General features: G+C 41.5%; 1 long non-coding RNA gene across 1 annotated transcript; it reads right to left on the bottom strand.

Moving 5' to 3' along the window:
• Positions 1 to 5,997: 5,997 nt before the first annotated feature.
• On the bottom strand, positions 5,998 to 25,458 carry LOC116833135 (uncharacterized). Its single transcript, XR_004375611.2, has 3 exons — positions 25,372 to 25,458; positions 23,907 to 24,095; positions 5,998 to 6,073 (listed from the first exon to the last, which is right to left on the bottom strand). It is a non-coding gene; the product is annotated as an uncharacterized LOC116833135 (long non-coding RNA).
• Between the last annotated feature and the right edge of the window lie 296 nt (positions 25,459 to 25,754).

Genomic DNA, 25,754 nt, shown 5'->3' with positions numbered 1-25,754 from the left:
AGAGGTTTTATGATCTGGCAGGAACCATACAAGTAGTCAGTAAAAGAGCAGCAAATAGAACTCTCCATAGGCGCTGACTCAAATTAGCGCATGCTCTGCACCCACCGGCAGCCAAGCTCCCCCCACCCCTGCTTTGCCTTGCCTCCCCCTCCTGAGTGCACTGCATTCCCACTCCCCCCCCTCCGCCTCCTAACAGCTGTTTGGCAGCGCTTAGGACTTTCTGGGAGGAGCGGGGACGCGGCATGCTTAGGGGAGGAAGTGGAGAAGAGGCGATGAAGGGGCGGGGACTTGGGGAAGGTGGAATGGGGGCAGGCGAGAGCAGTGCAGGCCTGGGGTAAGGGGGCTGAGCACCCACCGGGCAGAGGGGAAGTCAGCAGCTATGGAACTCTCGTTTTTCTGGATCCCAGATCTATACTTAGTCCCTTTGACTATGCTTCCTCTCTAGGTACATGGAATGTAAGGCCTTTCTAGTGAAGAGGGCATAGAATAAGAACTCTTTCCTGGTGGGAACCATTATTTGGCAAAGTAACATAGCTAACTGCCCATATATTGTAGAAAAAGTTAAGAAATAGTTTCACATTTATGCTGCTGATAGCTAGGCAAACATCTTGCTCTGACATACGACACCCTTAAGCACTTGCAAGCAAGTTGGGAAAACCTTGTTTTTTCACAGTCATGGAAATGATGGAATGTGTCATTCTCAACCTGCTATCAGAATAGGTCAAGGCAGTGTTGAATACTTTGGTACTTAGCTCTTGGCCTCTTGTAATCCATCATTATTTTGAAAAGCAAAAAACACCACCAGCCAACTACCCCTTATACTGTGTTCATCTGAAAAAGTAAAAAAAAACAAATATAAAGTTCACTTTAAAAATCCTACTTGCAAATGGGAAATATGATTCAAAGTGTCACTTTGAATCCTATTTTTCCATTTTATTTTGGGCTCTCTCCTCAGGCTCTGGTAAAATAAATATTATTGGAGAAAGGAAACTACAGAAATAAATAAGAGGGGCATGAAATGAGAAAGTCATCCATAAATTAGGCAAAAAGATACAGAGAGTAGCAGGGCAACAGGTAAATGTTAAATCCTGAGTAATAAACCATGGCATATAACACTCATATGGTAATTTTGTTTGGCAGATCTCAAAGCATTCTGTAAAGGAGGGTAAAAGATCATTAACTATTTTATAGTTGGAAAACTGAAGCACGGAATTGCCACCTTTCTCAGGAACAGGGACTGGACCAGATGACATTCTAATGTTGTTGAAGCCAGTCCATGGAGTGTCATAAATAGTTATATCCTTTTGGTTTCATTTGATATTATGTTTGTCTAATAATAATCTAGATACTGGTATTTGCCAGTGTGGGACTCATGAGACAGGTGGAAGGTAAGGCTCTGTGAAGGCCAGGAGGCAGGCAAAACCAGTGAAGCACAGAATTTTCAACAGAAGAGGACCTTGTTGGGATGGTGCCAAACTGGTGTTGCCATAGTGAATGAATGGTGTGAGCATAACTTGACAGGATTTAAACATGGCTGAATGGCTGCAAAGGATCCTGGGAGCAGGGTCCCTTTAAGCGGATTTGATAAAGGACTAGCAAAGTCTCTGTGTGTAAACAATATTGAACCTATTAGTCAGCAAATGTGGGCCCATGCAAAAGTAAATATCACATGTATAAAGTTCCAGTGTGGAGCACAGGTTGAACTGGTTATAGTGACCTTACAGCAAGAACACCATGCAGAGAGCCAGAGTGAATGACTGATGAGTGAGTAAACTGGGGTGAGCTTTGGTCAGTATCTCCCCCACCCCCAGTCCATTCTAAAATACTAATCAGATAAAATTAATAACCACACACCCACTGGGTATGCTTTTAAGACATGTGACTTTTTCCTTTGAGGAAAAAGAGTATAAGAATCAAGAAAAGTAAATTACTGTGGCTGGGATTCCTTAATTAGCACTTGAAGAAACAACGCTGCTAGACAGAGTACCAAAACTGTGCTCCATGGGCTCAAGTAGGACTATGAACCAGAGGGATCTCAAGACAACCAAGGCCTTGGCTCAAGGGAATCCAAGACAAACCAAAGGGCTGAGAAGAACAGACCTGGAGTGAAGAAACAGTCTATAAAATTGGTAACCACCTTCTCTGTTTGCCAACCAGTAACTGCGTGAGGCTAGCGAAGGCCTGTTTGTGTGTGTTTGTGAAAGGGACTCATTAAGAGGTATGTATAGCTCTTACTGTCTAACGGAGGAGTTACATGCTTGATATAACCCTTTACTGCTTGTGCAATTCCTTCTCAATAAACTGCTGTGCATTGAACATAAATACTGTGGACCATTTTCACTGGTATGACAGTAAGCTGCTCCACTAGGAGCCAGTAAAGATCCATTTCAGGGGGTAGTAGGTGCACCTGTTATCAACATACCTCTTACATGTTGCCCGAGGCAGCTCAGCAGGCATCAAGTTAAAAAACTGTCCATTAAGCAGACTTCTTAAGGGAAGGGAAATCCTTATTTGGAAGGGGAGGGAATCTTGGACAAGAGAGTCTGAGAGGGCTCAACTTTGACATCCTCTTTACAGTCAAGGTGAGTACTCAAAAGAATAAAAATAAGGTGGATTAATTCTTCAATGTAGAAGGTGTTTTCATAGAACTCTATGGTGTATGCAATGCTACATGTTCAGCAGAAGAAAGAATTAAACCCTTTAGGAATGGGAAATTGATAGCTCCAATAGTCAAAGAGCTAACCTTAGTTTCTGTATGTTTATTACTTCCATATCTGGTCAAAATGATTTATGATCCAATCTCCATATTTTATTTTGTCTTACACTTCTTTCACTAATACGACTGACCATAATTCCCTGCAGTCATTCTAATAATAAAATAAGTCTGTTAATATGATTTTTTCCATAGACCATTTAATTATCATTATACCTAGATAACAAATGATTTGTCACATAAGCAGAAGAAAAACCTGCTCTGTTTATAACCGAATTGTTTAGGTACGGTTAGAGGTGTCTTATTTTATCTCTATTACACCAATTGACCCATTTTGACTTCAGATCTTCTGGATGAAAATGAGCTTCGAGTCATACCTCAATGCTAGAGCTTTGTACTATGTATATAGATCACAATAGAGGCTGGTCAGGACGGGTCACCTTTATGAAGATCAGTTTTAATTATTGCAACATAATAAATATACACATGAAAGTAAAGTGATTCATAGTGTTGAATAAGTAGGGTGAATCCCAGGTCCCACTGAAGTCAATGACAAAACTCCCACTGACTTCAATGGGACCAGGAATTCACCTGTTGCCTTTAGATTTCAAGATTAGTTTTATACAATGCAAATGAAAACAACTTACTGTAAGTTTGCATGTGTACAGTAAAGATCTAGCAGGGTCTGATCCTGAAACATTTGTACACTTAGAGCACCTATTCAGATCCTTGGCTGATTAGTTTTTCACTCACGGTTGAGCGTAGGATTTGTATGACTTGCTTCTTTTTGCTTGATATTTTAGGATATTACTTTTTCTTATATAACTTCCTGGAATATTTGTTAAATGGCAACACTAAAAAACAGATATGTGTCTGTCTAGGTAGTTATGTGGTCCCCCATCGCCTGGATTGCCTGATGAGGTAAGAAGTATTACTGTCCCTGTTTTACAGATGGGAAGCTAAGGCAGGGAAGCTGGACACTTCAAAGTAGGTTAAAGAAGATAAACACCCAAACATGGCTGAACTTCCTTTGGCTCCTTTAAAAATTCCATCAAGAGAAATTAAGTGACTCACCCAATGCCATATACAAGGGGTGTAGAAGATCCAGCAATCAAACCCAGGTCGTTTGAATTCCAGTCCAGTTCCTTAACCACAAGACCATTCTTATGAACACACTATAACCCTTCTAATTCATAGTATATATTATCTGAATTGCTTATGAATCAGCCCTACTTACTCTTTCCTGAGATCAGTGCAGGCAAGGATTGTAGTCTATGCCACTGCATTAGTTGCAGCACACAGCAGTTACGGCAGCCCTTGACTACAAAGGCTTGCATACTAAATGTGTGTTTGGGAACACACAGTTATATGTCTGTCTTTGTGATTTCTTAAAAGGGAGTATTGAGAAGTCGAGATGGGGTGGAGAGGAGAGAAGAAAATAGTAAAGTCAAGGAGTTTCCTTTAACAGATCCTAATGAAAATCCCCACAATCCTATCAATTCTGTGCTTTTAAACCATATTTTGGGTGAAAAGAGAGTTTCCATTTGCATTAACAATAAAACCGTGTAGCATTACATGCTCTTACCTTTCACAAAGTGTTTGAAAAGGCTTTCAAATCACTAAGAGTGGGGAAAAGGCCATTAATAACCCCAATTTCTGGTTTGTAGCAAGTTCTGTTTTATGCAGGAAGTTGTTGAATCTAGTAAAAGTACAGAACTATCAATATTTTTGTAGGCTGTAAAATAAATATTCTCGCTACAGGTGGTAATCCTTTCTTTTCAGACTTTCATTTCACATGCTTGTCCAGGCAACGTGAGCTTTAACTCATTAGTAGCATTTACTTGTGGCTATGGAAACCTTTTGGCTTTCATACACACAGCTCTCTACAGCCTTTGAGACAGATGATCAGAAGTGCTGCTGACCTGCTTACGAAACCTATCTAAGCAGCACAATTATGGTTTAAATCATGCTCTTGAACAAGAGACACAATTGTGATGTGTAGCTGCTTTTCACATTCAAGGACATGATCAAAAATCCACTGAAGTCAATGGAAACACTCCCATTGACTTCAGCAGGCTTTGGATGAGGCCCTAAGAGTCCTTATAACTTGCAAATTTCACAGGGATCAACACTGTACTCTCTTCAAAATCTGAGATCCTGGAAAAGCTTTGAGCTGAGATGGGCTGTGTTAGGAACAATGCACTTTCTTAGGTGGAAAGCTGTTCAAGGCAGGGCCTGCATCTTTATGCGTTTACATGCATATGAAGAGTCTACCACACTGTAGGAACCACCACAATAATAATAATGATGATAATATAAACATACATGTTTATATTTCTCTCAGAAAATGCAACTATTGTCATTACTAAAATGTCTACAAGCGATTCGCACCTGGATGAAGAACAACTGGCTTGAACTGAACCCAAGTATGACTGAACTGAGGCAGGTGGAAGTCCTTCAAGAAGCTAGCCAAGACATTCAGTTCTCCCTTTATTAAAGGCATTTGCACTCTAATTGACAATGTAAAAGTCTTGGGTTTTAGTGGGTCCATCACTAGTTCGGGGATACCTAGGTAGCAACAATGGCAGGAATTGCCTTCTGCTACCTCCAGCTTGTCAGAACACTACACCTTTCATCTCAGATTTCACTGCAGTGATCTATGTACATGCTCCTCACCACCAGGTTGAACTATTGTATTTTGCTGTTCATGGAGCTGAAGATATAAGCAAGACAGTAAATACAACTGGTATAGAATGCTGCAGCCCATTTCCATAGCAAGGAAAACCACCAACGACACATCATATCAGTACCCCACTGGCTCCCTATTTGCTTCTGGTGCTTATTTTAGCCTTGATATTAATCTTTAAGGCCCTCAATGGGTTGGGGTCTGGTTACAACTGAGATTGCCCTTCTATCTGTAGCCCATCAGCCTTGCTCTTCTGGAAAAAGACTGCTAACAGCATCCACTGTGAAGCTCTCAAAAGCTGGAGATAAGAGATTCTTGATCAAGGACTCTTGACAATAAAACAACTTACTAGAGAAAACAAAGGCAGATTCCCGTAGCTGACCACTTTCAGAGCACATTGCAAGACCTATTTTTGTAAAAGTCCTTTTGCAATAACCAAAAGGTACCAAAATAAAATAACACTGTCCATAAAACAGTAAACAAAATGTCTCTCCTGAGAACCCAGGAAAAGGACAAAGGTCGCTGTAGATAATTATGGGATTCTTACCATATTTGGTGCATAGAAATCATGGGGATATATACTCCTGACATAACTTACAGAGAGTGTATTACATAGGGGCACGCTAGCAAATGATCCAGCCAATGATCTCCTTAGCCTTCCATTCCATACAAGCCTATAGGAAAGAGAACAGGAAAAAAGTTAGCCATTCTCAGAATCCCAGGGCAAACAATCTGCACCTCTGTGATGAAAATGTCTCTCTGGCTCTAAAGGCAAACATGAGTTTGTATATAATTTCCTGTTAAAGCTCCTAGTGGATTACATCATGCACAGTTATTTATTACCTTCCACTTTTCAAACTAGCTAAGGGGGTGGTACATGACTCTGGGCCCAATCCTACATTTTTGTAATCCAGGTAAAATTTCCATTGATTACAGATGGAATTTTGCCTGAGCAAAGATGGAAGAGTCAGGTTCTTCCACAAGAATTTATATGCTTTAGTGTGAGAAGAGATTCTGTGTGTCACTCTAGGTTTACACCAAGCTATTTTTAGTTGCCTTTTTGGAGCACTTTTACTACAACATATTTTTTCCTATTGTCAGGGTCTCTAACCCAGATGGCAAAGTTCGTTGTCTGACCGCGAGAGAGACAGGCAACACCAGCAAGGTCCGATCAAAAGCTCTTTATTGACAAGCGCACGCATCAATAGAGAGCAGCTCATCTCCAGAGAGAACCAGCCTGCCCTTTACATCTTAGTATAAGCCTATATAGACAGTTCCGTTGCATCATAAATTATTCACTGGAGCAACCCACCCCCTTCATTTCACAACTAGAAACTAGACACCTTTAGTATACATGCATGCCTAAAGTTAGAAATGTAGGGGAGTTAAACACAAACAAAGAGCAAAACCATGGAGTGAAAACAAGGAGGCTGGGAAGCTAGAGTTCTTATCAGTTCTTCGAAGGGGCTGCTCGTAACACAGCACATCTGGTACTATGCCAGGAATGCAGCTTCCCTCTTATCTCACTTTTTCCCAGCGCTTGAGAGACATGCTGCTTTTTCAGCATTTTCCACTCAGGAATTACCCAAAAATCTCTGTTAGCCTGACTTTGGTCAGGTTGGCATACCTGGTTTTGTCTGCTATATCTTTATTCAGGCCTAACAATATATTGGCCTGAGGTGAGTGTCAGGGGTATTGATGCTTTTTTTGCTGAGAAGTAAAATAAAGAACTTTTAATAAATACTTACAACTTCTTCAGAGTGAAAAACTCTACAAGTAAAAGCTACTTATTGTACAGAACACAGAACAAACCAACAAACCTTAGGGACTTGCAATAATTGAACCTGACCAATAAAAAGACTCCCATTAAATTTAAAGGTCCTTCACTTCCACAAATGGAGCTGCAAATCTCTGTACTTACATATAAACGTATAGACTCTATAAGGCTCTGAAAAAGCAAAAGGGACCATATATGCAGAACCAATTGTAGGATCAGGGCCTAAGTACATATTATTTACTATAGAGAAAAAAAAAAAAGCTAACCCATTAGATACCAACCAAATACAAGTCATACAGCATTTCAGGAGAACCACAAAATGGAGAAGTGCCAACCATGCAGAGCAAGCAATAGAGTTCTTCAAGCCATTAGCCAGTGGTGAGAAAGTTTCTTTTTTTTTTAAACTAAAATTCTGCTTGAGACTCTTTGGAAACAGGCTGCCCCTGCAGCTCCTGTAAAACCTGGCTGCTGAGCCTTCTTTCTGAGTTAAGCAGTCCAGCAGGAAACCATGACCACATGTCTTTTTGCGGTTTATGCTCTAGGTACATCACCATGCGATATAGAGCTGCCTTCTTGCTCCCTTGCTTGGTCTTTTATACTGCTTGCTTTCTTCTCAGAGCTACCCAGCTGGTCAGTTCATTAGCTCATCAAGTTCCCTAAAGGTGCAAGTGTTCCTTTGTACCCTTCCAAACAAACTACACCACTATGTCGATATAACGCTGTCCTTGGGAGCCAAAAAGTCTTACCACATTATAGGTGAAACCGTGTTATATTGAACTTGCTTTGATCCACCAGAGTGTGCAGCCCCCCCCCCCAGTGCACTGCTTTACCGCATTATATCCAAATTTGTGTTAAATCAGATGGCGTTATATCGAGGTAGCGATGTACTTAAGTCCCTTCTACTCTAACCACAACCAGTGGTGGCTTCCACAGGGCTCAGTTCGTACCTGCTAACTGCACCCTATCACATGAATTTATCAAAATTAGTCACTGTAGCTGGTGGGTTGGGCTCCATTAACTCAGGCCATTGAGTCTGTGTTTCAGGGGTTTTCCCATGTTCCATACCTTACCACAACAGCATGAGTTATGAAGTAGGTATCACTTGCACACAACTCAACATTTTGAGAAGTACACAGCCATTTTTTCACATGCTTGACTTGTACATATAATATGCACAATGCATGTGTGCAAGCAAGGGATATGCAGATACATATAGCTCTGTGCACACACAGTCCTAACTTGCTAATGCATGACAGGAAATAGGGCTATAAACCCCACTACATTTATTTCAGTATCTCCTTTAATATCACTGCTCATTACAAATGTCCCAGCTGGACTTCTCATGGGCACAGAGATCCACACTAGTGGATCACAGAACAGGATCAAGGCCTAAGGTAGGAAAAGAATTTTCCCTTTATAACCAGATTGTTCCTCTGCCACCACGATTGTTTGTGAAACCATAAATACTGCTTTTATCGTAAAGGATTATGATGCCACAGATAGTAGGTTTAGCATCAGAGTGCAACTCTAGATATCAGCGCAATATACCTTAAAATCACATCAGCGTTATTAACTCTGAGGGTCCAATGGGTCCTGTGAGCAGAAGACATGAGGTTACGATAGGGTGACCATATTTCCGTATGCTGGATATGGGACACCTGGTAACATTACTCATATTCAAGTGAGTTCAACAGCAATCAATTACAACTATGCAGTCCAAATGTTCAAATTAACGTCAAGTTGTCTGAGCCACTGTTAAAAAGAAATACTGCATAGTTGGATTCTTTTGATTTACCTTCTTATCTTTAAGGTTCACACGGAGAGGGGTGACATACCCACGGGGAGGGGTGACACACCCACACTCCCATCCACCTCCCTCACATGGGCTGGGAGTGTGACAACCGACCCAACTCTCCCTGCCTGGCGCTGCCCTCGGGACAGACCCGCTTCTCCTAGTACCTGGTGCCATGTCTTCCCAAGGCAACACGTGGGGAGGTGCACGCAAAGTCACGTGCCCCCCATCCCCAGATTGCTGCAGGGTTCATACCAGAATGTGGCTAGCAGCCTTTCAGCACTGTAAAGGAGGGATGGGAGCTGCTTCCAGCCATGTGGGGGGAGGAAGAGGGGGAGGGATGTCCTGGCCCATGTCTTTGCAGAGCTCATCTCTTCTTCCCCCATGGCTGGAAGCAGCTTGTCTCTTCCTGTCCACACAGTGTTAAAAGGCAGCTAACACCTCCAGGCTGCTGCTGGCCACTGACATAACCCAACCACCTCCTGCCCCTGGCTACAGCGTGGGCAGGAAAGGGTTAAGGCCTAAGGATGCATTATGCCCCAGGATCCAGGGAACCTGACTACAGGGGCTTCAGCAAACCTGGCTAAAAAGGTGACTCAGAAGGGGAGGGGGCCTAGGGGATGGACCTGCCTCACGCTTGCTGGATGCAAGACCCAGGGTGGTGTGGGAGAAAGGGGGGGATAAGCTCCTGCCCCAGGCTGCTGTAGAGCCTCCAGGATTGGGACGTGAACAGGCTGGAACTCACTTCCCCCTGCCACCCCAGAGCTTAGCTGAGGGGCGGAGAGGCTTCCTCATGGTTCCTCCCGGCCAGCGCTCTGGGCCAGAGGGTCTTAGGGTTTACTGGAGCACCGGCCCAGCCAGAGGCAGCGGGGAAAGAAAGGAGCCTGCAGGTCAGGTTGTTGGTGAGCTGAGTGCTCCCATGGGGTGCGGGGGGCGCTGATTCTCTGCACAGCACTGGAAGGATTATGGAGCAGTGGGGCTGGGGTGTATGTGTGAAGGGGAGGGGGAGCATGGGACAGCAGAGGTGATACGTAACTGGCTGCCGCCCGGTGCCTACTCGCACTCACCAGCCGCCACAGCTCGCAGTGTGCAGCCAGTGCTGGCTGGAAGCAGAACGAGGCCTGCTGGCCAAGAACCAGCACACAGTGGGGGCTGCACTGATGGACCAGGAGGGAGAGCGGCCAGCACTGCGTGCTGCAGCTTTGCCTCGCCACCAGCCTTGCACACCCACCCCTATCGCTAGCTGCTGGACACTCCATACACACACTCACTACTCATGGGCTGGCGCCTGGCAAGCAGGGATCCGGCCAGCAGCAGGACCCATAAGTACCAGTTTGGATCACGGGGTGGGAGACAGCAAATATGAGACAGTTTGCCTGTTTTTAAGAAAAAGTCAGGACATCTGCAGTGGGGGCTTAAATACGAGACTGTCCCTTTAAAAACAGGACATCTGGTAGGTTATGACAACATTTGAAAAGGAACAGAAGGTTATGTGTGGCAACACAAATTGTTACATTCACATAGAAAAATTAGAAGAAACATAAAATGATCTTTCTGGAAAGCTGCTACCCTGCAGTGTAACACTAACACACACAAAAGCAGAACAAATAGCAAGCTGCTGCCTAAGGCAAAGACACAATTCTATCCACTTTGCTCCTGGCTGGCTCTTTGTAGACTGCACACTGAGGACCCTGATCACAAGGCATTCCTCAAAGTCTACAGACCTACAATTTAAAGGGATAGGTATAATTTTACTACAATTTTCAATACACCATACAAATGTGTAACTAAGTATGTAGATAATTTCAGACAACCAGCAAACACAAATGTGGCCTGTGATCAGGTGGTAAGACTAATACAACAGCGCACAACAGATGTTTTAACAGCCACGATACCAAAAAATGGCATTTAAACAAAAGAGAGCGCTCAGTGATACTTTTTAGTTCAAAGTGGAGGTGAAACCACTTGCCTTCATTCAAGTTATTACTCAGAAAAAATATAAAGGAAACTTAGAAAATAAAGATCCAGTTTGCCAAGTCTACTAGGCTCTGTGATTAAATCCAGAATACTGATGCACACCTACCTGGGTAGCATTTGTAAGGAGTCCACTTAAAACAAACGAACACTTTACTCACACCACTACAGTCTGTAAACTTGCTGCTTTTCTCAACCACATAACACAGAGTGGAAGGAAACTTCCACTTACAAACCAGGAAGTAAGAGGGGGTGGAATATGGCTCCAAACCATAATACTCCAGGTAATTTAATTAACCCTTTTACTGCAGTAGCTGCCCTGATTTCCCCTACTGTATCAAACTGCTGGTACCCTGTAGTGTCGATAGCAAATGTTATGTTCTAAGTACAGGACATGGAGCTATGGATGCCTGGATTCTAATCCTAGCAGTGACTTCCTTTATGCAGTTGGACAAGATACTTAATACACATTTTGTTTCAGTTTTCCCAGTTGTAAAATGGGGACAATACACAGAGCACCCACCTCACAGGACTGAAGATTGTATAAGATTTATAAAGCACTTTGAAGAACTCCAAAATACTATTAAAGCATTGTTACAATTGAGAACTCCATTTAGCCATTAAGGCCCAGTTCCCCAACGTACAGTTTATGGCAGAGTTTTATATATTTTGCTTAAAGTATATCCCTTAAGTGCTGAATTTCCTGGCTTTTATAAGTCAAAGTCAGACTCATGCTGTGAGTTACAAGAAGGGTTGTGGGATGTTTTGGGGCAGGGTTTAGCCAAAATAATAGTGTGTCACCATTATAGAAGGTGGAACCCATTACAGAAGAGTTTGCACACACACAAACATTCCATTTGTTATGTCAGATTGGTACAGCAAGGTACTAAATATGGTGTTTTGTATTAACTGTATTAGTAGCATGTGATGAACTCCCCTAACCCCTCTGAGCAAGTGCATTTATCAGTGCTGTAGTAAGACCTGTAAAGCAAATTCTAAGTAACTCTTGTTTTGTACCTATTGGTAGATTACATGATATTGCTGCCAAACAAGCCTCACAAGCTGCCATACCAGCTGGAGATACTTCTGTTTAATATAATATAAGTGTGATTCTGAACAGCTTTTATAGTTATGACTAATTCAGTGTAGCTTCATTGTAAATTAAAGAATTGGGACAGCCAATAGTATAGCTATTAAATGAATGAAATGGCTGTGGGAATGTCAAAATTTCTCCCTCAACCTGCATTTAAAAAGACAATCTGAGATCTCCTGTCAGAAATAAAGCCAATAATATATTACATTCAAACATGGCTGTTTTGTTATTCTTGCAGGATGAACCCAAGCAAAACAAAACAGTAAAACCTTCTGAACAAGACATCATGATGTATATTTTAATGTCTTTTAAAACACACCCTTTGTCACTTCTCCAGGTATTTGTACTATGACTAAAGAAATCAAAATGTAGTTGATTTCAGTTAACTTGACAAAAGAACTAACTCTGCAATTAAATAAAATGCCCCCCATCAAGCCAAAATCTGTCCAAACAGATGGGCTTTGCAATGAGATTGAAGGTCAACAGGTTCTGGTGCTGTTTGTACAGATTTTGTCACTAATTGCCATAGTTTATAACCCTTCTTAGCTACTACTCTGTAACAAGACTGCACATAGCCTATAAGGAATGGAACCTATAGCAGAGTATCTAGCCAGGAAAACTGAGAACATAATTATCTCCTCTTATATAAAATATGTTGTTGATCCTCATTGGGACAGGGTTAATAAGAAGGTTTAGCTCACCTGTGCGCTGTTTCAACTTTGCCTGCAATTATAAAAACATCATTTAGGAGCCATAGGCAGAGGCATGTTGCAAAGAGTTTATTTTTTCTCTTATCCTTTTCCTTCTAGAGGTTTTGTCTCAGAGGCTGAAAGAAGAGAAGGTGTTTCTTTGGGACTTGCTGCCTCTGGGCTGGGGGGATGTGGGAATTGATTTAGGTTGGTTAAATCTCCAAGAGACTTTCCTGTCTGTTTGGAACTCTCTCCTGGCATTTCATTAAATGTTCAAGTATTATTTATGGTGCAACACTTCTGTGAGGTTTAAAGGCCTATTACGTGTGACATGTTATTTTGCACAAACACACACTTCTGTATGAAATACTCTTGGCGTAGGACTGCTTAATAAACACCCAAACCACAGAGATATAGGAAGGAAATCAAATCTGAGCCCTGTTGAAATTCAGTGGAGAAAGGGAGGTTGGATTTAAATTCCCAAATTTTAATCCCAGGTCAGATCCCTTACTGGGTAGGGTCTGCTTTCAGTTTCTGTATCAGATGAGGGCTGACAATGGTTCTTATGAGATTTCAGCCAATATGATAGAATTTTGTGAGACTGAAACCCTCAGCTCCCTACTTTGTACTGAACATTCTACCCCAAACATAATCCTGATACAACCATCACCACTTTGATTTATTTCTACTAGCACTATTGAAGGCTTCATTTCTGCTCTCTGTTACTTTGGTGTCAATCTCAAATAACTCCATTAAAATCAATGGAGTTACTCCACATTTAAAACAGCATAACTTCAAAGACGTTCCTTTGGACAGAGTGTAACTGAGAGCAGAATTTGGCTCTAAATCTGGTAGATGCACATTTTCATGTATCCCCTTTAGCAATTGCTGAGCCTTATCTGCTTTTTGTTCTTTGCTTATATTTTTCCTGGTTTTTGTTTGTGTGTGTGTCTCTCTCTCATGGAGTCTTCCAAAGTTTCTGTTTGAATAAGCAACACCAATATTTTGATGCTTATCAGAGTTACCTGAATGTCTTGTTCTCAGTGAAATTATGTGATTGCTCTTATTTTATTCCAGCTAATTCATTTATCTCTTCTTTCATCTCTCTCTCCCCACTCCATCCCCTTTTTAGGGCCATTTACTCACTGCATACAGAACAAATCCCTAAACCTTTAAAAAATACTCTACCTTTTCTGATCAATTCATATTAGGTAAGAGAGAAAAATCAAAATAGATTGTAATCAACTGAGACCACTCTCCCAGGGATTTGGAACTCCATTTATTGACCCAAACCTTTAGTCTGGTCTGCAAGACATGGAAGCAAACAATCCCCAACCAGCTTCCCTTTAACACATGAAAGGAACCTTCCCTCTACTCAGTATTTCCTTTTTAAGCACCCCATCACCAGCTTTACCACAAGAAACCCAAGAATCTCCCATCCTTAAGGTAGATGCGGTTGGAGATGGGGAGGAGTGTAAGGCACATTGGAGGACAGGCAAGGAACTCCACAGAGGTGAGAGAAGAACCTGCATGCAGTTAGAATCTTCCTAACTGCATGAAGAACCTGCCTCTGTATAGCTATCGTGATGCCTGGGAAATGATGGGCTTTGGCCCTCCCCATCAGCCACTGAGCCCAGATTACAAATGGTTTCTTGGGACAACAAATGAGAAAACAGGAATAGAAGTGAGGATCAAAGGTTAAAAATCAGTGATCCAGAAGAGGACACTGAACATAGAATCCTGGACAGCACCTGCTGCTCCTCGAAGGTCCTGTCGGTGTCTAGAAAACTTTTGAAACTATACATGGATTGTAACGTAGTGCTCCCAACTCCAACTGATTACCCTTACTGATTTCTAAAAAAATTCTGAAATTAAGCTTTAGATATAAATGTTGTGGAATCTTGCACACCAGCTCTCTACAAATGTACACACACATCCACTAGAAATCATAACTAGGGCTGATGCTATTTTAAAGAACCCTTTTTCCCGGTAACATCAGTGCCAGTGTGCAATGAAGCAGAGATTCCTACAAAAATGGAAAGCTATCTGTGTTGCTTTAGCAAAATTAATCGTTTGTGTAGCAACATGCTTTAGCAAATCAGAAATTGGATACACTGAATGTATTAAGGATTAGTTGACTGAAAGGAAAGTAAGTCTGCTCTTGCTGGAAACCCTTTCATTTTAAGTCATTAGAGTTTGCAGACCCCAGACGTATACTTCACCTTCTCCGTAACTCTCCCCTGGATCCAAGCATTTATGGCTGTGATGAATGTAGCCTCAATTTCTGTTTGTTGCAAAATTTCCTCCAGTAGAGTTATTATTCAGTTTTCAATTCTTTTTTTTCATCTGAACCGTTTGGCCTCCCTCATGGATTGATCACAAACAATTTGATACTCATATTTGATTCCTGATTCTGAAATTCAAGCAGATCCCTGTTTGACTCATTTAATTGTTTCTGTGATGTGAGGGCTCTGGTGAGCCTCTTAGGGAGACCTACCCCAGCTGTATCACACTGTGCTCAAACCCATGTTAAAATATCCCAGCTGTAGCTAAGGTGTCAAGCTTGCATTCTGCTAACATTCATGTGCATATAATTCAGTCCCCCAAATGATCATGGATGGTGAAAACCAAAGGGACAAAATCACAAACTAAGTGAATTAATTTGAGCGAATACTCAATGAAAATTGATGCTTGTATTAGTCCAGCTGTTTAATAGATTTACTTGATGTGCATCCACAGGCACGAAACTGTGAAAATATAGCCCTAATTCTTTTAAGTTTAAACATTCTTGGGGCTGGTAAATTTTTCATTGTCAGGAAGACATCTTATAAGACAACGTGCAATTTCTAGTTTGCAGGGATAGTATGACTGACTGGAGTATGTACAGGAATTTGAGATAGGGTGACCAGATGTCCTGATTTTTATAGGGACAATCCCAATTTTTCAGTCTTTTTCTTATATAGGCTCCTATTTACCCCAACCCCCGTCCCAATTTTTCACATTTGCTGTCTGGTCACCCTAATTTGAGACATAGTTGTAATGTCTGTTTAAAAATGTGAAATCATTAAATCTCTCTCTATGTCATCTTGCTGACAAATGAGACTCTATTTTGTTCAGCTACGGCTGAAGCTATACCATTTAAGGTGATTTTGGGTGGGGGGAAGCAACTGTGTTTCTATCAGGGTTGACAACCCTCCAGGATTGTCCTGGAGTCTCCAGGAATCAAAGATTAATCTTCAATTAAAGATAATGGCATGGGATGAAACCTCCAGGAATACATCCAGCCATAACTGGCAACCATAATATCTTGATAAAAGCATCTGGTAGAATATTCAAGCTTCTTCAGATCTCTGTGTCCCAAACTTTTGAGCAGAAATGCAAATGTCAACATACTTCCCCAATGAAACAAGCTAGAAAGCAATCTATCCCGAACATTCTCAGCAAGATACCATTTCCTGCAAAATCTGAGAGCTGCAAATATGAATCCGAGTCTTGAAATCCTCCCCTTCCCTGTAAATTTTGGATATATTCAGATCTAAAATTTCGTTTCTTGAGGGCAAAATGAGTTCATGTCTATAGTTAACTCTTTCACAGATGGCACTTAAACTTCCAGTTTTATAAAAAAATAACAAAATAATCAATTCTCATTCTCTCTGTCTTTCCCATCTACCTCACAAGAAATATATCTCTGATTCCAGCAGTGCTAAGAGAGAAGCAAGGGATGTTTTATGCCCAGTTTTGCCAATGAGATACTTGTGCATTAACAGAGCTTGGGAAAACCCATCTGGCAAGCAAGCTTGGGAGCCTATAAAGAGTTTAATTAAAGTCAATGGAGAGTTCTTTTTAAAAAGGTGGTGTTGAGGGAGTGGAGAATATTAAGCATTTTTTTTTGTTCTGGTTTGATGTGCAGAATAAAACAACTCAATCTCCAAGTACACAGAGACTGGCAGCTTTCAGGCATGCTTTCATCCCAAGCCCATACTGCCATTTGCCAATGAGTTCTCAAGATCTGTTGCTCTTTCAGAGGGACCTGAGAGAGAAAACCTCATGATCTGTAGATCTTCTTCCCAAGTGAACAAAGTTGGGTGCAACCCTGCATTGTATAAAGCAAATAACTAAATAAATACCCAAATGATCCAGGACTGTTTCTTATTTTCTATGAAAGCCTAGACAGCCCATTGCAGATATCAGTGTGTATACAGACAGCACAACCAAATTAAAACCAGGAGAGGCAGGTTTCCTCTCTAAATCATTACAAATAGTTGATGGAAAGGGTGTGTGATAATTATGAAGAATCAAGTAATGGAATCACATTCTCTGTGTCACTTCATGTGAACAATTTTCAGCTTGCTGCAAGTCATTTGAAATGTCTTTATATATGATCCATTTTTATTCTCCCTGGACCTGAATTGGGAGATTATTTCACTCTCTGATGCAACGATAATTTGTAACACAACATACAATCATTTTTCACATCATGCCAGCCTTCCCAACCTACACTTCATATTTCACACACCTACTCATGCTGCCCCATCCTTCCAAGCCCCCCTCTTTTGAGTGAGACACTGAGACCCTGAAATCTGTGCCTTAGAAATGTGCACAAGAACATGTTCCTTGGCAGTGTGACTCACTCCAGTGTTTTAGCCTCATTAGTAGGCAAGGCAGATGCCCAGCTACCGATGCTGTCTGCAGCATATACATTTTTATATAACACCTCATTATTTGTATATATAAAAAAGGCTCGCCTTGGGAACAGGGCATTAATTATTGGTTGAACAATAGTAAGTAAGATTCTCCTGTACTTACAAGTGCCTTTTTATTTTAAGCTTACTGTATGGTTTTCTTTTTTAATTTTGTCGTGAATTATGCTTACTTGGAAGAAAATAAACCCCCTTTGGGACCTTTCCCCCTGAATGCAGTGCATATTCCAAAATGTCAATGACAGAGCCTCTTACAATGTAGCAGATGACAGTTTGCATACTTTAATCAAGCTAGAAAGTTTTAATTATACTGCTGAAGTCATCCCATTAACATTTATTTTCTTTAATAAGAACTTGGTGTGAGAGATTAAAAAAAAAAAAAAAAAGGTATTGCCTGCAGTTCATAGAAAAGGAAGAGGAGGGCTCTTCTTATCTTAGCATCTTAAACACTACCAAATCTGAACATGATCGCTATGAAACAAAGATATCATTTGTTTTCCTAAATGGCAAAGAGGAGAAAATCATGTGCTTCCTAGTGTTATTTATAATCCATTTGGACATTTTAACTGCTCTAACAATAGTAGGACCTTTAAATATAATTCTCCTCCCTTCCCATTTCCCTTTCTCTTGTTTGCTGGCATTCAGTACTGGGAATGAGTGGCCCCATGCAGTTGGGAACAGTGCACCTGAACAAATACAGTTGTATGAACAGCATGCTTGCTTGGCCTATTTAAGCTCACCTTGAACAATGACAAGGCGGGGGGGTTTAGCATGGGAACTGGAGCATCAAATCAGAGGCCTCCTCAGATGCTTGCTTTGGGAAAGAAAGAGAACATTACAAAATGATTTCACTTTGTAGTTCCTCTTGGTCTTTGAAACAGATTCAAAAAAAAGAGAGCAGAAGGGCTTGTCTCATGTGGTTCAGATAGAGATTTTTGCCCCAATTAAAGGGTAGCAAAACTTCTGAAAGAAATTTAATTTAGATTTAAATAAAATCCTGGTGTCACCATTTCACCTGTAACCTCACACACTTTTGAAATATATGTCATGATATGAAACTATAAAGGCGACTAGTGTGTTTAAATGAGAACTTTTGCAACTGGGGCCCTGCCCACTTGTGGGCCTTATACTATAGATTGCTTAGTATTTTTTGTAAGAGTAGGCCAGTTAGCCCCAGTGTGCCAAATTTCAAATAACTTACATTCTGCCTCTGTAAAATTTCTTCTGCAGGCTGAGTCAGATACATTATTTTTCACTCTCCATCTTGAAAGTATTATTTGTGAGTGCTACTGAAAAAGATAACTGTTGTATCTCTGCCCTAGTGGTGGCAAGGGAGAGTGAAATGATTCCTAGACAATCTATGAAGTGTTTTGGGTTCTTGTGTGAAAGGTGCTATATAAATATTGTTAAATGTATATCACAAAGTAAAGTGAATGGTTCAGTTTCATTGCAGTATGAACTACAGGATAGATAAGATGATCATACGGTTAAGGACTGGGACTCCAGAGATCTGGCTTGAGTTCCCAGATTGGCTCAGCTGCAGCATCTCTGAGTGACCTTGAGTGACTCCAGACACCTAAAGAGATGGACAGGTACCTAGTGGGATTTTCAGATGTGCTGGAAATTAGATGCCTAACCTACTTAGGTGCTTTTGAAAATCCCACTAGATATCCATCTGCATCTTTAGTCACCTAAACACCTTTGAAAATCTGGCCCATACAGCCTAATGCAAAACCCATTGAAGTCAATGGAGAGACTCAACAGACTTCGGAATCAGGCCCTTCGTTTGTCTGTACTTGATCCACAAAAGTGCTTAGGTACCGAACTGCTTGTTAGGCACCACTGACAGTCTCAAAATCACCACTCTGCTGCCACCTAACTCTGTAGGTCTCTAAAGTCCCGTAGGTGCCTATCCCCAAGTAGGCATCCACAAAGCCATCTAAGTCATGGTGCCACCCTACAGCTAATGACCAGCTCAGAGCCTTCACCCACACCTAAGGTCAGACAAGGTTCTCAGATGAGGCATTCCCCTATCTACCTCTCCGCTGTGGCCAGATCCCATAAGCATTCTCAGAGCATTCTCTCTGGATTGGGCCTTACACAAAAGACAGCCAGGGGAAGCAGGTTAGGAAAAGTATGGGGAAACAGGTTAGGAAAAGCATGTGGTATGTAATACCCAATAGCACAGTGGTTACGGCACTCACCTGGGAAGTGGAAGACCCAGATTAAAGTGTCTGCTGCTTCTGACTTGAACCCAAGTCTCTCCCCCTCTTAGGAAAGGGCCCTAGCCATCATCCTATAGCATATTCTGGGGTATTGCTCAATCTTCCTCATGGGAGCTGTTTAACTTTGTATAAATAATTAAATATTCATGAGGGTGGAGAGATTGATTCCATCGCCTTCTGATTAGGGCACTAATCTGGCATGTGGGAGAGTCAGGTGCTAGTCCTGCTCTAATGCCTGTTTGAAGTGCTCAGATACTACAGAGAAGAGGGCCATACAAATACCTAGATACGTTTGTTGACCTCTTTAAAATTTAAACTGTGTAACCTAATACTGCATTTTATGTATTCATTTATTGATTGCATTGAGTTAGTTAAACTTTGTTTGATTTATTTTTTAAGAATAAGAGAGGGAAACACTCTTTTTTATGTTTGTACCAAGACAAATTGTTCTCAGCATTTCAGAACACCAATACTTTTAACCAGAACACCATTTTAGATCTACAGACCCTCTCTGCAGGTCATTGGACAGGTGGGGTGGGTCTAATGCCCCATCTTCACATTCTCCTGCCTGCATCTTTTTGGGTGGTTTGCAATCCCAGGGGCACTATGAAGAAGCATAGTCCATTAGGCCACACATGGCTATTTTGTTGATTTTTGCATGGGCCGTGCAAGGCAGGGGCCACTACAATCTAGTTCTTGGCCACTGGAGTTTCATTAGGACCAGATTCCCAAGGAAGTGTTGTTATAGGACTCCTGAACCCTGAAAGTCTCAGTGAGAACCTCAATTATGTTTTTCATCTAGAAGAATTAAATTTTCTTAGCTAGTTTCTCCTACTGAGAAAAACATCCTGGCAGAAGGAAACCAAGTTAGAAAATTGGGTTCAGTTATCTTTTTTTCTATGTTTATGTTTCTAATATTTTGGCCTATACGCTTTAGCACCATGTTGGAGTGATATTTCTGTTAAGAGTTTCCTCTTTCTTTTGACCATTCCTTAGATATCCACCTAGCTCCTACTTTCAGTAGTAGTTAACCAGCTATGTGATTAATTTTCTACTTTCCTTTACCATTATTGAATTTTTATCTGTTTCTTGATCTGAAATAATTTTGAAGGTTTTCCCCATTTCATTCTCTCTTATCTCGGTCTCAGGCAATTCTTCAAGAATAATCTTAGAATGTATAGTCTATAGAGGTTTGTTAACCTATTTGTATTTATTTTGGTGTGAACCAACATTAGTTAGGCCAGGGAAGACTGCAGATGAGTTAGTCATTTCTCTTAACAAGCAAGAGATTTGAAGCAGAGATATGCAAAAGAAATACTCAGCTATTTTTGTAATAGCTATGTGTCAGAAGGTCATGTGTTGTCCTAGCTGGACCTTACAAAGCAAACATCAACTGTTCAATAACTTGACTTATTACCTGGAAAAGCCTGCTTAGACTTGGCCCAGATTGCAATTTGGTCATCGCTTGAGTCATAGCATAGAACAGAGGTGGGCAAACTACTGCCTGCGGGCCGGATCTGGCCCCTCAGGGCTTTGGATCCAGCCCATGGGATTGCCCCTGTGGTGCCGTGGGCCTTGCACCACTCTCAGCAGCGGCTGGCCCAAAACATCCCTGCAGCCCCCAGATGCTTGCCTCCAGGCACTGCCTCCCACAGCTCCCATTGGCAGGGAATGGGGAACCACGGCCAATGGGAGCTTCAGGGGAGGTACCTGGAGGCACGGCAAGGGCAGCGCAAGTGGAGCTCTCTGTCCCGCCTCTCCCAGGGTCCACGGTGCAGCGTGGGGCTGGGGCTGGGACCAGGCATTCAGGGAGCCTTCCCTGGTCCTGGTACATGCCGCTGCCATCCCAGAGCTGGAACCTCTCCTGCACTCCATCCCCTCAACTCCTTGCCCTAACCCCCCTTCCTGCACTGCACATCCCTCCTGCACCCCAACTCCCTGCCCTAAGCCTCCTCATACACTCTGTACCCCTCCTGCACCCTAACCCCCTGACTGAGCCCCCTGCTGCACCCTGCACCCCTGTGTATCCCAACCCCCTGCCATGAGCCCCTTCCTGCAGTCTGCATCCCTCCTGCACCCCTGCCCTGAGCACCATCCTGCACTCCACACCCCTTCTTCACCCCAACCCCCTGCCCTTAGCCCCCTCATATACCCTGCACCCCTCCTCTGCCCCAATCCCTTGCCCTGAGCCCCTTCCAGAACACCGTACCCCCTCCCACACCCCACATTCCCTCCCACACCCTAACCCCCTACCCCGGCCCTGTATACAATATCCCCACCCAGATGTGGCCCTCGGCCCAAAAAGTTTGCCCACCTCAGCATAGAATCATAGAGTGGTCATCTAGTCCAGTCCCTTGCAGTCAAAGCAGGAGTAAGTGTTGTCTAGACCATCCCTGACAGGTGTTTGTCCAACGTGCTCTTAAAAATCCCCAATGATGGAGATTCCACCACCTCCCTAGGCAATTTATTCCAGTGCTTAACCACTCTGACAGTTAGGAAGTTTTTCCTAATGTCCAACCCAAACTGCTCTTGCTGCAATTTAAGCCTATTGCTTCTTGTCCTATCCTAGGAGGTTAAGAACAACAATTTTTCTCCATCCTCCTTGTAACAACCTTTTATGTACTTGAAAACTGTTATCATGTCCCCCCTCAGTCCTCTCTTCTCCAGACCAGGTCATGTTTTCTAGACCTTTAATCATTTTTGTTGCTCTTCTCTGGACTTTCTTCAAATTTCTCCACATCTTTCCTAAAATGTGGCACCCAGAACTGGACACAATACTCCAGTTGAGGCCTAATTAGTGCGGAGTAGAGTGGAAGAATTACTTCTTATGTCTTGCTTACAATTCTCCTGCTAATACATCCTAGAATGATGTTTGCTTTTTTTGCAATGCTGTTACATTGTTGACTCATATTTAGCTTGTGATTCGCTATGACCCCCAGATCCCTTTCCTCAGTACTTCTTCCTAGGCAGTCATTCCCCATTTTGTATGTGTGCAACTGACTGTTTCTTCCTATGTGGAGTACTTTGCAGTTGTCCTTATTGAATTTCATCCTATTTACTTCAGACCATTTCTCCAGTTTGTCCAGATCATTTTGAATTTTAATCCTATCCTCCAAAGCACTTGCAGCCCCTCCCAGCTTGGTATCGTCCACAAACTTTATAAGTGAACTCTCTATGCCATTGTGTAAATCATTGATGAAGATATTGAACAGAACCGGACACAGAATTGATCCCTGTGGAACCCCATTCGTTATGCCCTTCCAGCATGATTGTGAACCACTGATATTGGAACGATTTTCCAACCAGTTATGCATCCACCTTATAGTAGCTCCATCTAGGTTGTATTTCCCTAGTTTGTTTATGAGAAAGTCATGTGAGACCATATCAAAGCCTTATTAAAGTCAAGATATACCATATCTACCGCTTCCCCCATCCATAAGGCTTGTTACTCTGTCAAAGAAAGCTATCAGGTCGGCTTGACACGATTTGTTCTTGACAAATCCATGTTGACTATTATTTATCACCTTATTATTTTCTAGATGTTTGAAGGAGAAGAAAGCACAAACATGCTACAAAGAAATAAAAGATAAAAAATGCTGTTTAACTATGCTGCGGTCTCTCTCGTGCTTGCTTTTCAAATGGAGCCACCTTGCAGCTCAAACTTACTCAAGCAACTGGTACAGTCTATGGCATGTATTGTGACCGTTTAAGCAACAGCATATTTACAGGTGTGCCCATCTAGAGCACAAGTATCCCCCCTGATATTTTCTTGGCTAGCCAGTCAGCACAAAGATTTTTTGCAGATCAGCCACAGTCATTTCATAGAGAGCAGAGTCCCTTCTCACTACTGCTAATTATAATAATAATTTCCTCCATACAAGCCAAGCCTTTGGGGCAAAGTGATCCCTCCTGACTCAGAGTCACTGACCTTTCCCTCCTGACTCGGAGTCACTGTTATATTGCCCAACCTTATCTCAGTGAAAACTGTCAAATTGTTTAGACTACAATGAAACAAGATCAGGAGGACCTATCTGTTGCAAATTCCTTGGAGTTTGTAGATTCTCACTATCTCTCACTCTTCAGTTTTTAGCTGTAAAACAGGGGAAAGGAGAACCTTACACGGTTTCATGCTATCATTAGATAACAGACAGCATTCATTTGCAATATGGCACTCACATGGAAAAGTTATTTGGGTTAGTAGGTACCTGAAAGACACTGGACACAACAGCAACAACAACATCTAAAGTGATTGCTTACCCATCTTCATTAACTCATGTTAGATGAATGAAAAAGAAGCACTTGCAGAAGTTGGGAAATGGTAGGAATGGTAAGTGGCCGATTTTCCTTTTTTAAAAGAATTGTGTCAAGTTACTTAGAGTTTTGCTAGACTACATATAGCATGTATTTAACTAAGTTAAATCCGTGCTTCTTCAGCCAAGATGAGAACTACAGAAATAAAAAATAAATAAATAGGAGAAATTGTAATTGACGTTAGGTAAAAGCAGTGCGGATAATGACACTTTAAAAGTTAGGACCTTATAAAGATGTCAGATTGAGAGATCTGAAGATTGAAATCTCTGTACATATACACTAGATTCAGCAACAGAAGCCTTAGTATAGGTTCCTCTAATTGTTCCACAAGTGCATGGGTTTTACTCTGAAAATTGATTGTAAAATTAGCATTGTGAGGTTGAGTGTTCATTGACTCTCAGTGACTTACAACCCAACATGCTTCCTTTCCAAATATACAAATATTTATTTCTAATTGCTAACTCTGCCTGGTTGGCCTCAAATCTGAAAGTCATGCTAGATTCTTTCTGCTTCGTGTATTATCAGTAACACAGATGCTGCAATCCAAATTCTGCCCTCATCAATTGTGCAAACCCAATTTTATTTTCAATTACATTTTTGAGATGCAAAACCCAATGAGCAACTAGCACAACGATAACCAAGGAAAGGATTTAATTTTACAAATGGAACTTAGTTAATAATTCCTTTAATGATGCATGAGCCAGAATAGACTATCTAAATACACACACAAAGTGAAAGAAGGATCTGTTTCAATAGTCATTTTTCAGAGTAGAACCAGACTTTAATAAGGCCCACCTCTAGGGGTGAGAGAGTAGTTCATGATTCCCCTTCACTCCATAGCCTTTTTTTTGAGACTACCAAATTCGGTAACACTGAGTAACATATATTGGTGGTTTTTGGCATTTAGACTCCTGTTTACTGGCAACTGAATTGGGACAAACAGATGATTCCACCTAGGCCAATAAACTGCTAGAATATAATAATTCCTTTCCACTGGTGTGGGATAAAGCAAGCTACTACCCAATCTGTTAAAGTCTCTGTAACCTAGTGCCACTCAGTTAAGTCATCTAGTTCTTTCCTATTATACAGAAATATAGCGTCAAATTTTCTACCCATGTTGTTGGGCAACTATGCACTTCATTTGTGCATTTGCAAATGGTTAATTAGGCACATTTGCACACAATTACCAATATATGCAATAATTACACTTGTAAATTAAGAAAACAATTGCATTGTTTGCAAATCCTTGAAACATTTCCTGTTACCACTACTACATTTCTAAGTTTCATGTTTATAGCTCCAGACAATATACTGAAATGAAAATAATCATTTATTGCATGGTAATGCAAGGTCACCATACACTGTTCAGAATCTCTATTGTAGATACCAAATGTCAAATTATTAAATTTACCCATATCTTATGGAACTTCAGTCAGGGTTCTGAACTTCTTCTCAGACTTAGTGTCCATAAGTATTCTTAAGAGATTAGGATAACCTTGAGGTAAAACAAAGCAGAAGTAATTTGTTGCAAGCAATACAACCACAGAGGGGATTATGTTGATAAAGGAATAGCTCTGGAACATGACAAATGCAAAATAAGTCAAGCAGTAATGTACTGCATGTTTAAGAACTGTTTATAAAATAAGTGTGCTTTGGGAAAAATCATTTCACGTACAGCATGGCAGTGTTTGATATATTTCATAAACAGTAATATGCTGCTCCAGAAGCAATGTTGCTTATCAGTTCCCCTCCCCCAACACTCTTCTTAAAGAATTATTAAGGACAATCAAAATC

This window comes from Chelonoidis abingdonii, chromosome 7, assembly GCF_003597395.2.
Source record: "Chelonoidis abingdonii isolate Lonesome George chromosome 7, CheloAbing_2.0, whole genome shotgun sequence".
Classification (NCBI taxonomy): Eukaryota; Metazoa; Chordata; order Testudines; family Testudinidae; genus Chelonoidis; species Chelonoidis abingdonii.
This window is presented reverse-complemented; position numbering and strand designations above follow the sequence as displayed.